The sequence below is a fragment of the Melanostigma gelatinosum genome (genome assembly GCF_949748355.1).
Source record: "Melanostigma gelatinosum genome assembly, chromosome: 15".
In the NCBI taxonomy this organism is placed as follows: domain Eukaryota; kingdom Metazoa; phylum Chordata; class Actinopteri; order Perciformes; family Zoarcidae; genus Melanostigma; species Melanostigma gelatinosum.
In genome coordinates this window covers 23,142,765-23,160,446 of record NC_136648.1, presented here as the reverse complement: position 1 = coordinate 23,160,446, position 17,682 = coordinate 23,142,765, and the positions used below count along the sequence as shown (strand labels likewise).

General features: G+C 40.2%; 1 protein-coding gene across 1 annotated transcript in view; it reads left to right on the top strand.

The window, feature by feature from the left end:
- Positions 1–219: 219 nt before the first annotated feature.
- Positions 220–17,682, top strand: part of LOC306788787 (uncharacterized protein) — a 121,367-nt gene continuing 103,904 nt past the window's right edge. Inside the window, exon 1 of the mRNA XM_079284442.1 lies at positions 220–254. The gene's annotated coding sequence lies outside the window, so the exon portion shown is untranslated. The remainder of the gene's footprint in view (positions 255–17,682) is intronic.

Here is a 17,682-nt window from a genome sequence, read left to right as displayed (position 1 = left end):
AGCTCGTGAAGGCAGCAGCATCCCTGATGCCTGCAGATTCACATCAAAAGGTTTATTTTTTTCTTTTGCTCCTGGCTACTGATTGGCTGAGCCGGCTGGGAAGAGGGCGGGGCTTGCATCTGAGTTCTGGCACCAGTCTGCTCTGCAAGCAGCGAAAGGTGGAGAGATTTTCACCTTCACGCGCGCCGACTGTCACACACACGCACACACAGATACGAAAGCGCTCTGTGACAAAAACGGGACACATCGAAACGGTGAGTAAAGTGGCTTATTTTAACATTTAAATGGGATTTATGACGTGTCATTGCTCGGTTTTCGTCGTTTAGCCTACTGTGTCCTCGCGCTGCGCCATCCTCTCGCGCGTTACTGAGTCAACGATGAAATCCATGTCATATTCACAGCGTTATTTAGGTCTCGCGCTGCTGCGGCATGGATATGGGCCTATATTTAGCTTATTTTTATTGCGGACGGGACAATTTGACGTTGTGGTGTAAGGTGTTTCCCGTCGAAACGGTGGAGGATAGTGGGCGTGTGAGGGGGACCTCTGTCTCTCACACGGAGCTCCGTGGGTTCGGGTCTCTTTGTTATGGTGGTGCCGCAGTCGGGATGTTACACCCCTCCTGCTGAAAAACCACCAGGGTATAGTAATCCAAAGATGCTCCTGTGATATCCCTACGCGAGCTCATCGTACTCCCCGGGTTTCATTAACGTTAATGAGTGCAGAGCAGCCTCATTGCTTCTAATGCTAATTTAGACTTTGCCTCTTTAACCGTAATAGTCCTATATGGGACTACAGTCTCTTATAGACGATGCTTTCTGGTGCTCTTTGTGCTCCATGACATCTACTACAGGAGGGTAGTTTTCTCACAGGCAGCAGGTGCAGCTCCAGAGCAGTCAGGGCCTTCTTGTTTTTTAAAGGCCTTTTTTTCTCCTGATGTTACACAGCCTTGCACCAGTTTATGGAAGAGTCTGTGATGTTCTACAGGGAGTAAGCCTGCCATTATACAATAATACCGCCCCCTCCCCCCCCCAAACACACACACACACTGCATCCTCTGTCTCAGTGTGGATTAGTACGCATTGTTCTATCAATGCTCATGTCTTTCTCTCTCCGGCTGCTTCTGATTTTGCTCTTTTTAGTCGGTTTCACTTGTGAAATTCAGTGCGCAGTGTTTTGAGGATGACTAATGCACCGTAAACTCATTAATAGATGGGATGCCACATGCACAATGTACAATTTATTAGATTTCATATTGACTAAGCATTTGTTATTTTGTCTTTATCTGTTACATTTTGTTTTACAAAGTTAGCAAAGCAGTGTTTAAGTCACCCTGATGCCGCCTTACACATACCCCAGTCACTTCCACACAGTAAGGCATACATCTTATTAGTGAGGCATACATCTTATTAGTCAAACACTGGTATCAGCCGATACCCAAAGCCCAGGGATCGGTATCAAGACTGAAAAATTCAGATTGGCACATCTCTATTTACTAATCAAGCTGTGTGAAGTTTAAACCTAAGAAACATGGCTGCACTGTTACAAAAACAAATATTCTGGAGTGTTGTGCCTCATCTTATACAGTAATTTTATTCTGACACGTTTGATATCAGTTTGAAATTTGTGGGTCAGAGGACAATGCTTGGTGTTGATGGATCTGCTGGTGGCTCCTGTCGTGGTTGAAGAGGTCTGACAGTCGGTCTTTGTGTGTCTATTTGTGTTGCCGCTGTCTCTGCTTCTGTCACCCATATGTCACACTCTATTCATTCAAAAATCCTCTTGAGTTTAAGTTATTTATTTTTCATAATCGCGACTAGACGTTTGGAAATCAAATTTACGACAACACATATTCAACCTTGTCTTCTACAGAATTAGGAAACTCTCTTCTCGGCTCTCTGTTATGTCCTGATGGAAACGTATTTTCTCCCAGGTTATAGGCGGTTACAGTTTGAAACAGGGGGTTAACGTTGTAATTCGATACAGAACAATAATTAACACTACAAAACTACCGAGTTAGGTTTAGGTAACAATCCTCTTTGGTAAGGTTTGGTAAAAAAACATCCTGGTTTGGCTTAAAATGACTACAAAATTGAAACAAAACAAAAACGCAAGAAAAGTACATGGGACACGAACAGCAGTCTCCTGGGTGAAATATTCTTTCTATTCATTCGTAACTTCTGTTAATATATTCTTATTTTTGGGGAAATGATAGCAGGTAGTGGAACATGTTTGCTACTAATGGTAGGGTTGTCGGTTCATATCCCCAGTTGCTCCTACCGCACGTCCAAGTGTCCTTGAGCAAGAGGCTGAACTCACTTTGTTAGGCCCTGTTCACAGAAGACATTTTGACTTGTCACAGTAGCCAAAGCACAGCTGTGCATGATGAAATGAATGATGGCTGAATTCCATTCAGCTGCTACTATTTCAGGTCCCTTGGTAACGTGCATGCTGGCTCACTGTCACTCTGACTGTGACTCTTTAATAATGGACGGAGCCTTCGATCAGCAGTCCCTCTCAAACACGATGTATTTTATGGGAGATATCTTTGTGACAGATAGTGATAGACAGGTGTGTCAGAAAGACACACAGCCAAGAATAAAAAAGACATACAGAGGCCGGAAGAAGAAAGAGAGAGGGAGATGTATTATCAACAGAATGATGTGGTAATAAATGAACTTGGGAACAAAGAATTTCCATAACTTCATCTTCAGTGGCAGGTTCAGATATGCAGAGGGTCTTACAATGCATGCATTTCCTTTATCATCAACATAGCAAGATGCAAGAGGAGACAATATTTTACAATACTATTAGAATGAGTAAGACGGAATAAAAAGAAATGCTAGTTGCATTGTGTTATCATAATGGTAACCGTGCTAGAAATGCTTCAGTATTTGCGATGACACCCAGTATTGGGTTATGCTTGTGAACAGTGGTGCAACGGATCATAAAGCTCACGGTTCGTATCGGATCATGGCTCAGACTCACGGATCGGATCACAGATCAGCACAGAAGAAAAAAGGGGGCAAATCTAACTTTTAGAGATCCCTGATCACATTTTGTTGCCGCCGATACTAATTGCCAATTATTGATGATCCGTGTTGTCAGATACAGATCCCTTTATTGTTTGATTATACAGCTGGTCTTCAAGGATCCAGACTATTTAATTTGCCACTGTCCGAAAAATCATTTCAACGAATCTGAAGTATGTTAAACCATCAAATAACCATAGAAATACATTCTAAATGTTATGCTTTTACTTTGTTATAGTAATGTATAGTGTTTTTTGTCAGACAAACAAACAATTCAATTGATAAGATAAGAATACAAGAAATACAATATTGTATTTCTATTGATTTAAAACCAATCTTGTTTTAATGATTTATTATAAGCTGCTTAGAGTAAGCTGCTTTGAGTAAACGGCTCATAATTCATCTCTATTATCTGAAAACATCTTCAAACAACTGGATTTTTTAAAGTTTCTTACAAACACTACATTTTACGAGATTACATGTGAACACATAATGATAACGTTATAATTTATCTTTGCCCACTTCTCATTTTCACTGAAGAGAGCCTGAACACATCATAATGTAACTGAAGTGAACCTTCAATAGTGGTGCTGCTAACGTTACTAGCTCTCCTGTGGATTTAGACACGGATTGGTTGTTTACAATGTAACCTCAGAGATCAGAGACTATAAAAGCATGAATGCCGTCGTCCTGATCATAATTTGACTGAATATTGACGGCTAACGATCATCATAATCATCGCAGTGCAGAGCTCAGGTAGATGGGGCTGGGCAATATATCAACAGTATATTGATGTTGTCTCAGATTTTGGATATCACAATACGACAGAGGTGTTGTCTTTTTATCTCTTTATATCCTGGATATAAAGGCTGCATTACGGTAAAGTGATGTCATATTTTTAAATTACCAGACTATTTTAGCTGAACTATTATTTGTATTTACACACTTAATCATTATATCCACATTACTGATGATTATTTATCAAAAATTGCATTGTGTAAGTATTTTGTAACACTACAATATCATTGCAATATTGATATTGAGATTTTTGATTTTCTCCATATTGCCCTTCCCTAAAGTAGACATTACTACATCTTTACATAGCAAATCGTTGTTTGCTGCTATATTAATGCTCTGAGTATTGTATAGAGAACCAGGCTGATGTTTGCCTGAGACTACAAGCAGGAAGCTGGATGGATTATCAGAGATGTTCTAATGCATAGCTGTAATGATGATGCCATGATTTTCGCTTTAGAGATTGGTGGGATTACATGCAATCTCTCCCAGATTACCAGCCAAGCAGGCAGGAAGTCAGGCTAGCGGTCCAGCCAACCAGGTATGGTCAGCATATTCAGTCCACTCACCAGGGCAGTCAGCTATTGAGTCACTGAGGTCACCAGTGACACAGACATCAACCACTCATCCAACCGGTCAGTCACGGTAGAATTCATTTTACAACATTATAATCAGCTACTTTTACAGGAAATGTGTCGGCTCTCCAGTCAGTTAGTAAATCAACAAGACAGTGAGATGACCAGCGTGGTGGCACGTAATGCGACCAGGTAGGACGGGTGGATGGACTGATCAAACAAGACTTCACTCGGCGTTCATGTCCCATGTAAAACCAAAAAGTCAACGCTGATCTATTTGAAATTACGCAGAATGCAGAAGTTATTTGAACCCGAAACGTGATCTTTTCTTTCCTAAACCTAACGAAGGAGCTCTGTTGCCTGAACATTAATTGTTGGTCCCAGCACGTAAATTGTTTCTGTGGTGGCAGCATCTAATTTTAACACATTACACACCACCCCCAGAGGAAAATGCCATTTCATGTATAGATCCGGCCTTTCCAAGCCGACCCTAGAGCCGGTCACAGGAAATGTGCCCGGCGAGCGCCGGAGAGCAACGATCACTGACCCGCTGAGCGGGGGGAAACGCACCACTGTAAAAGAAAGAGGTTGCAAGAGAAAGACGCTCTGACTTCGGTGTCACTGGGACTTTAATAACTTTGTATGGTGATAGTATGTCAGCTGTTGTGCTTTCAGTTTATTCTACTGCCCTCAAGTGGCTAAAAAAATCATTTAATGCAGCTTTAAAGCTTCAATCTTAAAATGAATTAGCCATATGTGTATGCATTCTTGGTATCTTATACAGCAGATGTTTATAAAGTGTTACTCAGACATGGAGTTCAATGTCTTTTAGCTCAAACAGCCCTTTATTGGACTACTACTGGGCCCGTTATCTTTTCTACTACCAATGGAATAGATATTATCTCTAGACCTAGATGCTTTTGAAATGAGAATGTGGGACAACACTAGAGTCAGTGCCAAGACAACAGTCTGCTGATGAAGACACAACTTTTCATTGATGCAATATTGTCATTTTCCTTTGAGTCTATGAACATTGTGATGCTGGCCTCACGCTGTGCTGACGAGAATATGGGTGCAGTGTGTTGCAAGGCGTTCGGTACACTTAATGTGGGGTAGTAGTTTGTATTCATTATTGATGACCTTGAAGGATTATGTAAGCTATGAGCTATCTGTTAGAAGCCATTTTTATTGCCACAGTGGGATTCACGGGAGTAAATCCTTCCGAACGTTTACTGTGTCTGATAGAGTTAATCATCACTGGAGGACAAATGAAAGCAGCATTAGAACACTGTGAAGTCCTGAAGTTCACTCCATGGTCCTAGACGTTCTGTCTGTAGTGTTCTCCCTCAATGCGTTTGTAGACTGCGCTCTTGTTGAATGGCGACTTCATTTTTTTCAGAGAGCTGAACTCAAACACGCTCCTGGTTCAGTTGTTGTGGTTGCCATGGTGATCTTGCCTGGGTAAAAAAAGAATCACAGAGTTCACCCACTACTACACTGATCATTCTGGAGACAGGGCGTAGCATTACCAGGAACCTGTGCACTGACTCAATCCAAGCAACAAAGCTGTATCTGGGACAGCCGGGCTCCAGGTTTGGGCTTTAAATAGACACAGTACGCTGAAGTACACTTGGGACCAGAGCCGTTGATGTTTACTTACTCTCTGTAAGTAAGCAGCAGTTGGTGTGGCCTAGGGCTGGGCGATAAATCGATTTAATCGATTAATTCGAATGTGTGCTTTAAGGCGATGTGTTTTATTTAAAATCAAGAAAATCGCCCCCACCCCTCCCCCCCGTTGGGTTCCCGTAGTAGAGTGCGCGCGCATTGTTTACAAACGAAAACAATGGCGGCCAGCAGTGAAGCTCTCGTTCTTAAGAGAGGGAAGAATGTGTCTTCGGTGGTCTGGAAATGGTTCGGGTTTGTGTCATCTGACACAGAACAAACAGCACCACGATGTAAGGTCTGTCTAAAAGCTATTGCTACAAAATCAAGCAGCACAACAAATTTAATGCAGCACCTCAAACAGAGGCATGCCGCCGAGTGGGAGAAGTGTTGTTGCCCTGAGGAGGGAGCAGGACCGCGGGAGCACAAGCGCCGCCGCCGCCACCTCACAACAACAACCCAGCATTTTGGAGACATTCACCAACTGTACTCCGCATGAGAAGAAGAGTGCCCGGTGGAAAGCCATCACGGATGCAGTCGCGATGTATATCGCAAAAGATATGGTGCCCATATACACCGTGGAAAAGCCGGGGTTTATTCACCTTCTCAAAGCTTTGGACCCCAGGTACGTGCTACCAAGCCGTAAACATTTTTCTGACGTTGCCTTGCCTCGGCTGTACAATAGTACACGCCAAAGGATCTCTGCGGAGCTGGAGGGGATGTCATTCTACTCCGCAACAACTGACCTGTGGTCCAGCAGGTTGACCCAGACACCGATCCACTTGACTGGTGGAAGCGTCACCAACTTAACTTTCCAAGGCTAAGTACTTTAGCAAAGAAATACCTCTCTGTGCCAGCTACAAGTGCCCCCTCTGAGAGGCTTTTCAGTGTGTGGGGGGGCATTGTTACATGCCACCGTGCATGCCTGAAGCCAGAGGTAGTAGACAGGCTTGTCTTCCTGGCAAAAAATATTTAGAAAAAACATGCACTACTGTTTAATACTGTTGGTTATGTTGTGAATGCACTTGATTTTGTTTACATGCACTTATTTACTGTGCAAAATATGTTATGTTGATGTTAGATCAGATGTTGCACTTTTGAAAATGTGAATGTTAAAGGGTCACATACATTTTCTTTCATGCTGTGTTTGTATCAGTGTATTCAGTTAGAAAAGCTTACTGTAAAAAGTTACATTTGCACAGTTGTTTACAATGGAAGGCTACTATTTAATGCCATTTAATGTTATGTTTAATTAAATTGTATATTTAAATGATTCAGGGAAACAAAAGAGTGACCAAATACTTTTTGTATACCACAGGCACCTTTCTACAATGTTCAGGTTTTGTTTGCACTTTATTTTTATCAACCTACGAGGGAAAATCATCACAAAATAAAATAAAAAATTGTTTTCAACAGCTTCTGTCATCTGCAAAATGTTTTGGGGGAAAAAATCGATTTAAATCGTGAATCGGATTTTTTGTAAAAGAATCGGAGATTTTTTTTTTAGGCCATATCGCCCAGCCCTAGTGTGGCCCTTAGTTTGATCAAAATAGGTTCGAAAATGGTTCTGAATATGTTTTTTTATGTTTGCCTTGCCAAGTTTATATATTTTTCTTTGTGTGAAGAATCAACTAAAAGATAGTCTTATAATCAAGGAGAGACTTGTATACAGTACCAAATCTATGACATGACATCCGGGCTAACAGAAGCTCTATTAGGGATTGGAATCGTGATTTGGTTCCTGTTGAGACCTGGTTCCTAGTTGTCCGCTTTCTTGGAATTACATGCCTCTGTGACTATCACTTTCCTTTAATCGATGCCCTCAAAATGTTGTGCAGATAAAATGACGGGACGGCCCAAAAATGTGTATAATAAGTGGATGTAGTCACTGTGACGTCACCCATTGTTTTGTGGACTGACGTTTTGAAGCCTCGAGTTTGGCATTTTAGCCGTCCCCATCTTGGTTTTTGACACAAGAGGGTGGAGCTAAGTACAACCAAATGCTGTGCAAGACATTTTGAGGCGACCACAATGTTACAATTATCTTTTTTATGAACGAAAACAAGGACAACTCCCAGACGGCACAACACTGTGGTAGCGACCTGTCAACCACAAGGTAGCCCCGCCCTAAAGCATACTCTGCTTTATGGTCTATTTGACTCTAAATGGACCATCATTTACAAAATGAACATCATGCTGTATTGAAGAAGACTTGAAACTATAGAGTGAGACCATAAACGCATGTCATGAAGTGAGAAGTAGAGTAATTTTCTCATAGACTTCTATACAATCTGACTTCTTTTTGCAACCAGAGGAGTCGCCCCCTGATAGCCATTAGACAGATTGCAAGTTAAGGCACTTCCCTCATTGGCTTCACTTTTAGAACTGGAGGTTGCTGCCAGAGACATGGCAGAGAGAAAATGAACACGTATACACCGTAGGGGGCGATAGGCCTCATCTGTCAAGCTGGTAACACTTAACACTTTCGGCTTTCTATAAACCCTGTATGACTGGAAGGAGTGAAGTAAATAGTAGCATTCATTATTGATATGTTTGTTCTGTTTGGAAGCAATTACACCAATAAATACCAAACAAAGAGTGCAGTACCATCTTTAAAGGTAGCCCTGACTGTAAGCTAGAGATGCAGTAAGCCGATCAAACAGAGAGTTCAGGGGAAACGGCAAAGGTCGTTCTCTCCTGCTGAGGGAACGGGCGGAGAATCCGATCAGACCTGACATCATATGGTAGAGTGAAGCCGTCCTCCACCCAGCTTCCATCAGCGCGTGTTTGTGATATGAAACAAGCGATAGCAGTCGCTGGGATTCAGATCAGACCTGGCGGCAGAGTGAGGGGAGGATAAGTACAAAATGTCCCCCGTCCATCAGCTGTCTGTACTGCATTAAAACATGGACGCTGTGCACAGGACAGCAGCAAGGGTTCACCTCTTAAGCTTTGGGTCCAGAGTAGAAGTTACAGTTTATCTTGTTACTATAATTTTGTGTTTGAAAGATTCGTTTTGGGAAAATTTACACCTTTTGTTTGACAGGGACCGTGGAGTGAGACAGGGAGAAATGGTTGCTATTCCTGTGTACATTTTGGTGTACTATTTTCTGTTAGGACAATGTGGATTAACCATGTTTTATCAAACTTCAGTCGGTGTGCACACTTTCAGTTCAAATGTGCTGTGAGTAGTTTACTGAACTACAGCTAGCTACCACAATCTGAACAGTGAAATGTTCAAAGTTTGTATGTACTGAGAAGAGTGGTTTCAGATATCGCTGTCGTAAGTCTGTACCAGTGGTCTCCAATTAACATTCAAAGAGGTCCAATTAGAGAAAAATGTCCTCAAGCGACTAGGGGTGGGGGATCGATCGATTCTTAGATGCATTGTGGTTCTCTCTTGAATGATTATGACTCGATGCAGAAAACTCAAAAATCAGAAATTTCAAACTCAATTCTCAACGTTATGATTGTAATAATTCTGTGACACTGGGCTGTCTGTTTCTTACTGCTGCCCCTGAACGCAACAGATGTGTCTTGTTTACTTTCTAAGCCAGGCTAATTACTAGCTAATACTAATATGGATACAATCTGACCGGCGCCCCCTGGCTTAAAAGCTAATGTATTGAAAGCATTTTGCTTGTTCTTCTTCTTCCACCCGACTCAGAAAGGGCGAAGTGAATCCTGAAGTAGATTGCAACTTTCATTATTTGGGCCCCTACTCAGTCATTGAGAACCAGAACTTTGGCACTATGTTGGACACTTTCTACCGAGATACAACATTCAACAACATATGGACATAGCGATAACAAAAATGAAGCTAAAGTCGTGGCTAAAGCTAAAGTCATGGCTACAGGATCTAGTGTCACCGTGCACTTTATAACTATGTAGTTTTAGCACATGTTCCAGAGAAAGCGTTGTTCTTGTATGAGAGCTGGTACAGAATGCTCATTGTCCATAACAGGAGGATTTGGTTGAAGGATAAGTCGATATGATTTAAGCTTGATGAATGAATAAGCTTTTATGTCAAGTGATTCAGAGCATACTGAAGTTTGTGTTTTTACTACGATGATGCTGTTCTCTTGGCAATGCTGGGAAATGTAACTCCGCAGTTTACATATCTCCTATTTTTTTACTAATGTTTAATTAATAAAAGATAATGGAATTAAATTGATCTGTTTTTTAATTCTGAATCCTCACAAATATGCTGTTTTAAAAATAGTCCCAGTGAGAAAAAAACAAACATGTAGAAATAAAAAAATGTTGATGAGTCGATAATTGTTTTATAGTGGTGCAACGGATCATAACGCTCACAGGTCGATTCGGCACAAAAGTTAAAAGGGAGCTAATCTAACTTTTAGAGATCCCTGATCACATTTTGTTGCCGCTGATACTACTTGCCAATCATTGATGATCCATGTTGTCAGATACAGATCCCTTTATTGTTTGATTTTACAGCTGGTCTACAAGGATCCAGACGGTTTATCTTTATTGCTACCGTCTCAAAAATCATTTCAACTGCTCTAAAGTCAGTAAACCATCAAAAATTCTAAATGTTATACTTTTACTTTGTTACAGTAATTTATAGTATTTTTTTTCTCACTGAAAAAACAAAATTCAAATGATAAGGAAATAAAAGAATACACTTTTATTGATTAAAACAAATATAGTCATATTGAAGTTAGATCATTTATTTTCTGTGCCCTCAGATATGAGCAGTTATGTTTCTTCAGAAGATTTATGCTTTGTCTCGTGGTGGTGCTCCACATTGCTGCCTTCAATAACTGCTCCAGGTTTGGAACACATGACACGTTTTGAACGTTGCAGCTGCATGAGTGAATGTAACAGTCGGAACATGGCTGGACTTGAAGTTAGGACAGGTTAAAGATGTCAGCAGGAAGAGAGCCTTCAAAGTGTTTTCTTAGATTTGTTGAACAAAAAACAAACAATCATGTTCAATTTATTTTTATTTCTTTGTGGTTATTTATTGTTATTATAAAACATTTTTAAACAACTATTAACAATTATTAAGTCAACGATGCCTACATATACATCAGTCATTGTATGGATTTTCCGACACTGAATCAAGGCATCATTGACTTAATAGTTGTTTAAAAAATGTATTAATAACAATAAATAACCACAAAGAAATAAGAATAAAATTGAATATGATTGTCTGATTTATGTTTTCTGCTTGTTTTTTGTTCAAAAAATCTAAGAAAACACTTTAAATCGGTAGACTACTGCCTAATCGTCTTATTATTGCCAGTTGATGACAATTGCTCATATACTGTAAGCCTAAATAAGTATATTTATTATTTTGAACAAAGGTTAAATGTTATTTCGCAAGTTTCAATAAGTGCCCCCAATTTTTTTGGAAATGCCCCTAGATTTCAGTCAGTGGGGGCAAAAATGACCCCCTAAAAAATATGTAAATTGTATGTAAAAAATATGTAAAAATACAGTAGTATAGTGTATATATACAGTATAAGTACGGTAAACTAGATTGAGGGCATTGCAAATGTCTGCTAGTAACTATTTATGTGAAAATTCCACAAATTCAGAAAGTCCAAATACGGGGCTTGAGGTTGGACTCACCACCAGTGATACATGCCGCAGAATAAAGTCCGCCTTGTGTTACATTTTAAATTGTAGGTCTTGCCCAATGAAACTGAGCAAAGGACACTGACTTATTATGTTTCCTTTCCAAAGGACACATTCAGCCTTGAGCTGCTTCCATCTGCTTCTTTTTGCATCCTTTCTTGTGTCCTTTGTCTCTCCTCCCACTCTCTCCTTTACATAAATAAACTACGCCAAGTGCTTTTGCTCTGAGACTCTAGCAGTGTGAGGAGCTGGAAGAGACGGTGAAAAGTCCTGCATTCAAGGTCTGACTTCATCAAAATATACTTCAAATACTAAAAGTAACAGTACTCATTGTGCTGAGCGGCCCATTCAGAATAATGTATATTTTTGGATGTTATTGACGCATTAAAGTGTTTATCACTCAATTATTTCCATCTGAAATGCAGTGGAGCAGAAATATAAAAAAAGCAGAATATAGAAATACTCAAGTAATATACAAGTGCTTCAAAATTGTGCTTTACGTACAGTAGGCTACTTAAGTAAATGTTAGTGGTGTAACCTCTGTAACCGTGAGGGGGATCCTCACATTTCTTCACTCATTTGAACCTCAGATTAATGACAGTTAACCATCACAGTGTGAAATAAAGTTTTACTGACAATCGTTATTCAGTAAAATATGCCATCGGGACATCATTGATATTTCTCGTCTCGGATAATGTTACATTAAAAAAACAATCAGTGTTTCAATCAACAGGAGGAGAGCTAGTAACGTTAGCAGCACCGCTAACGGCTAATCCATTCAGTTACATTATGATGCGTTCAGTCTCTGTTCCGTGAAAATTAGTTTTTGGCAAAGGTAACTTATAACGTTATCATGTGTTTATGAGTAAAATGTAGTTTTGGTGATAAACTTCAATAAATAAAGTAGTATGAAGGAGATGTTTTCACAACATGAATAGATATTAGAGATTAATTATGAGCTTTTTACATTAGCTCTAATAATACATCTTTAAGACTACTAATGACAAGATTTGTTTTAATCAATAAAACTACATCTTTTATTTCCTTATTTCAATTGTGTGTTTTTATGAAGTAAAAAGCACTATAAATGACTATAACAAAGTAAAAAACATTTAGAATTCAAACAACAAAGGAATACGGATCTGCCAATGTGGATCATGAATGATCTGCAATTAGTATCGGCTGCATGTATCTATTGAAGTTAGCAAACCATTAACTTCCCTTTATTGTTTGATTATAGCAGCTGGTCTACAAGGATCAAGACTATTTATTTTGCCACCGTCCCAAAAATAATTTCAATGACTGAAGTCTGTAAACCATCAAAAATGATAAATGTTATCCTGTTACTTTGTTATAGTAATTAACGTGTTTTTTTATTCATATAACACAATTCAAATGATAAGGAAATAAAAGATTGTATTATAATCGATTTAAAACATGTCTTGGAGTAGTTTTAATGATGTGTATATAAGCTGCTTATAGCTAGTCTAAACGGGTCATATTTAATCTCTAATATCTATTTATGTTGTTGTGAAAACATCTCCTTCATAGAACTAGATTCATTCAGGTTTCTCACTAAATCTACATTTTACAGATTACATGTGAACACATCATGATAACATGATAATTTATCTTCGCCCAATACCCATTTTCACTGAACAAAGCCTGAACGCATCATAATGGTTGGTTAGCTGTTAGCGGTGCTGCTGCTAACGTTATTAGCTCTCCTCCTGTTGGTTTGAACACTGATTGGTTGTTTATAATGTAACATTATCAAAGATCAGAGACTAGAAATATCAATGATGTCCTGATGGCATATTTTACTGAATAACGATTGTCAGTGAAACTTTATTTCACACTGTGATGGTTAACGTTAAACTGTGTCATTAATCTGAGGTTCACATGCGTGAAGAACTGTGAAGGGGATCAGTACGGATCACAGATCAACAACGGTCTGTTACATCACTAATCGATACTTTTCCTAAAAGTATATCTTTTCTGTTCTTGTGAAAAACATTTCATGACAAGCTTGATAAAGGCGAGTGGCTCAGTGAACCACATATGAATAAATTGCCAATCTAAAATAAATTGTGTTGTCCTTCAACCACATTCCAAAAAAACCCGCAAGATCACACTCAGACATTTGGAGCTTGAATGTCAACACAATAAGAGGAAGTAGAGAGGTGAAACGATGCGGTATCATTTACTGCAGAGCCTGAACTGTTCTCATTTTACCTCCACGGTTTGGTGTCCTTCACGAAGAGTTTTCTCTCATCTGGTCTCCTTCCCTTGATCCCCTCTCACTTTGAAAACACGGCACAGGACACAAGCGCAGCACAGAGCCACATTTGACAGATCTGCACAGTTAGTCATCGTTCTGTTGAGTTAGCCCACTGTCTGCACCTTTCACTCATGTACCGACGCCGTGTGTGTGTGTGGATAGGTCGACACAGTATGTTGTCAGCAGTAATTTAAACTGCCGCTCATCAGACACGCTGTGCGTGTGCGTCGGAGTTTGTGCCCGTCAAGAAGGAGACAGCGAGAAGCAGCTGAGTCACCATGGCGACTGGCTGGGCAGCCATGACAGCGTTTTGTTAACATGTTAGATGCAACGAGTCTAAGTTACAGTCTTGGTGGTGCATTTGCTTTCTCCTTTGTCCTTCCTGCTTAGTCACAGAGAAGGATAATTTTCTCATGTAACCATCCACATAAACTATTTCCATCCTCTAATCGGACAGAATCCCTGCCGTCAGTGTGTATCGGTGTTGTAAAAAGACAAGAAAAGAAAAGGGTTCTCGAGCCACGATTTGAACTAATTCGACTGATGCATCCGCAACTTTCAGAGTGGACATTTGTGAGCCACTCATTGGTCCTCTGTGTCTGCTGTTATCGTAGACGTCAAACACATTCACACTGAAAAGGAGTAGTTCGTCATTTTAGCATTTTAGCATCCAACCGCACACATTAAATGGATATTAGATATTAATGAGTGGAGGTAAAACAGCAAACAAGAATAGTTCTTAAAATCCTCCTTAAACCTGGACTAGACAATTTAACACATTTATTAAAAATGATCGAGAGTGAGGCCATTAAACTACATGTGATCAAAATGTTGGATCCAGCCTGGTATCATTCATTTGGCGATTTGTTACAATGTTACAACCGGCCACCAACAATCGATGAGTTTGCCACGTATTATAAGCTCTCAAAATGTCAAGAAAGGAAATATTCTTCCACCGGTTTTCCTGAATAAACAAAATTACAAGCGTACACCTTCTGAATTCAAGTTTCTCTCTTTCACCAAACTAAGACAAACTGCCTCGTGAACTCATGGTAAAAACACAGAAACAACATAAAACTCCCCAATACCGTCCTGGTTAGTCATTCTCCACTGTTGGTTTGGGTCGAAATAAACTTCAATAAAGATGGGAAAATCTGCAGTCTCTGCACGCCGCTGTCTTTGGAGGCAGACTATTACATTGGGAAAATAAAATGAAACAAATCGACCAAAAACAACCAAACGGCGATGTACTAATCACGATAGCCGATATATTCTTCCAATCACCCAACCCCAATATGTAAGGGTCGGCTTATGCTCGTTTGGAGCTAGTTTGTTTGACGTTTTGTCCGACCACATCAGTGTGTTGCTAGTCGTTCCAAACAGCCGCTCTGGAGGACAGAGGACAGAGTTGATGTTGATGAGAGCAGTGACAGTTAGCTGGCAGATGCTTAAACACCATAAAACTCTCCTTCCAACTTCGAAATGGGATATATTGTTAAAATTTAAAATATTGATCAGTGCATCTTTAAGTTGTGTGTATTTTTTTTAGGACTTCCTTAATGACCTCCCAGTAATCAACACTCACCAGCGCTTATGTGTTGATACTAATACACACACATACAGAATAATCACACCTCTTGGTAGTTTTTCTTGTGTTTTTCATCCAGTATGACCTTATTACAGTGCACACAGACATTATGCTTCATCTGATACCATCTGATGTCCAGTGTCAGCAGGTTTACATGGAACAGTTCAGCACTCAATCTGAAGTTGCAGTGCAGCTGATTTTAGAGGTGAATGGGTAAACTTGTACATATAGTCTGAACCCACTGAGGTGGAGCTCCAGTTCTCACTCTGATCATAACACATGACCTTTTTGAGCTTTTCACGTGATAACGCTGTAAATCTGTACATTTAAGTGAGAACATAGGAGAGGAGATAACAAATACTTTAAAGTACAGAGTTTTTGGTGACGTTCATACTAACTACATTCACATGCACAAAATTACATCCAAAAAAACCAATACTCCGAGTTGAAGTTGATGCCTAATGAAAATGAGTATTCCACTGCTCAGATGTATTGCTGCTCAGATGAAAGATGATGTTCAGTGAGCTACCTGAAGAGACGGCCCTCATGAATCAGACAAACCGATGACTGCTCGTGAACACACAGTTGCTTCAGTGCTAGTGATTCTCCCTGGCTACACTTTCACTTCGTTCTTCCTCTTGATGCCATTTATTTTTGGATGACAAAAGCAGAAACGCTCCCTGTTGTTCTCTCCCTGTTCTCCTGTCTCTGTGCCTCTGTATCCCTTCAACTGTGCGTGAACCCTCCAGCAGGCTGGACCACCAAAACCCAACCTCTCCAATCACAGCTGTTACATCATTGGCACAGCCTCCATTTATATTGGACTGTGACTCATCACTGTGGCTCAGCTGGAGAGCCAACATGCATCACACCGTGGAGCAAGATCAGCCTGAACCCTGACGTCTTGTACTTCTGTCTTCAGCATTTCACAAATGTCCGATCAGTCAGTGTCAGCAGGTCTTTTGTCTTGCTCAACGGCACATTGGTAGTAGTTGAAAGTGGTGTGGACAGACGGTCCACATGATCATATTGGGCCTCACACAAGAACCACTCATGTGAACAGATTCATTCTTCAGTGGTACCAACGAGTGATTTAAAGGCACAGTGTGTGTAATGTTATAGGGGAATCTGTTGGCAGATATGGAATATGATATTAATATGTATGTTTTCTTTAGTAAAACTAAGAATCGCTGTGTTTCCTACTTAGAATCAGCTGTTTATATATGCAGTATATCTGTAACATTATTTTTACTGTAATGTGAAATGAAGTTGTAAATTCAGTCAGTTTTGGACAAAATAGTCACAACGGGTTCCTGCTATCTGTACAGCCCAGTGATGGGGGGGGGGTCATGTTCTCCCACACACACGCATAAGCACATACATATCATCCAGAAAATCTCTTGTATTTTCATGGAACAGTTATGTGTTTGATGTCCTGCCAATCTGTGGCCGGTGTGTGTGTTTGTGTGTGCTTGCGTGAGAGCTGTCAGTGTTTGGGAGGACGAGGTGATTATGTACCAGAAGGCTGTGTTCAGAGAGGGAGAGGTGGCGGATGCTGGAGCAGGGGATTGTGGGTATAGATATAGTTTTTAATCCCTCAGAGTGCAACAGCTGTCTGCACCCAACAACCTTCATCATCATCTCTCTCTCTTCCGCTTTCACACACACACACACACACACACACACACACACACACACACACACACACACACACACACACACACACACACACAATGTTTTACTTAATACCAGTTACACTGTGATGCTTCTGATTAAAATTCATATTATGTCAGAGTTGCGTTGCATTTGGCCTTCGTGACATATCAGCTTTATAGCGGCATTAATGCTTTTCTTTTGTCCACTTGGGGGCATTAAAAATACCTGAAACACAAAACACAAAACACATGATTGTCTTAAAAAATAGTTATGGCTAATGTGTTAGTAGAGCAGGCGTAAAGAACCGTGATCTTTCATTTGGAGTTGTGCTCGTTGGACATTTCAACACATCTTCGTATCTAAACAACTGAAGACGGCGTTTGCCAATGACTCCCAAAAAACACATATATGAAGGTTGGAGAGTACCAGTGGGCCTGACTCAAACACGTGGTTAACGTTGTGAATTGAAACAAAACTACTTGGTTAGGTTT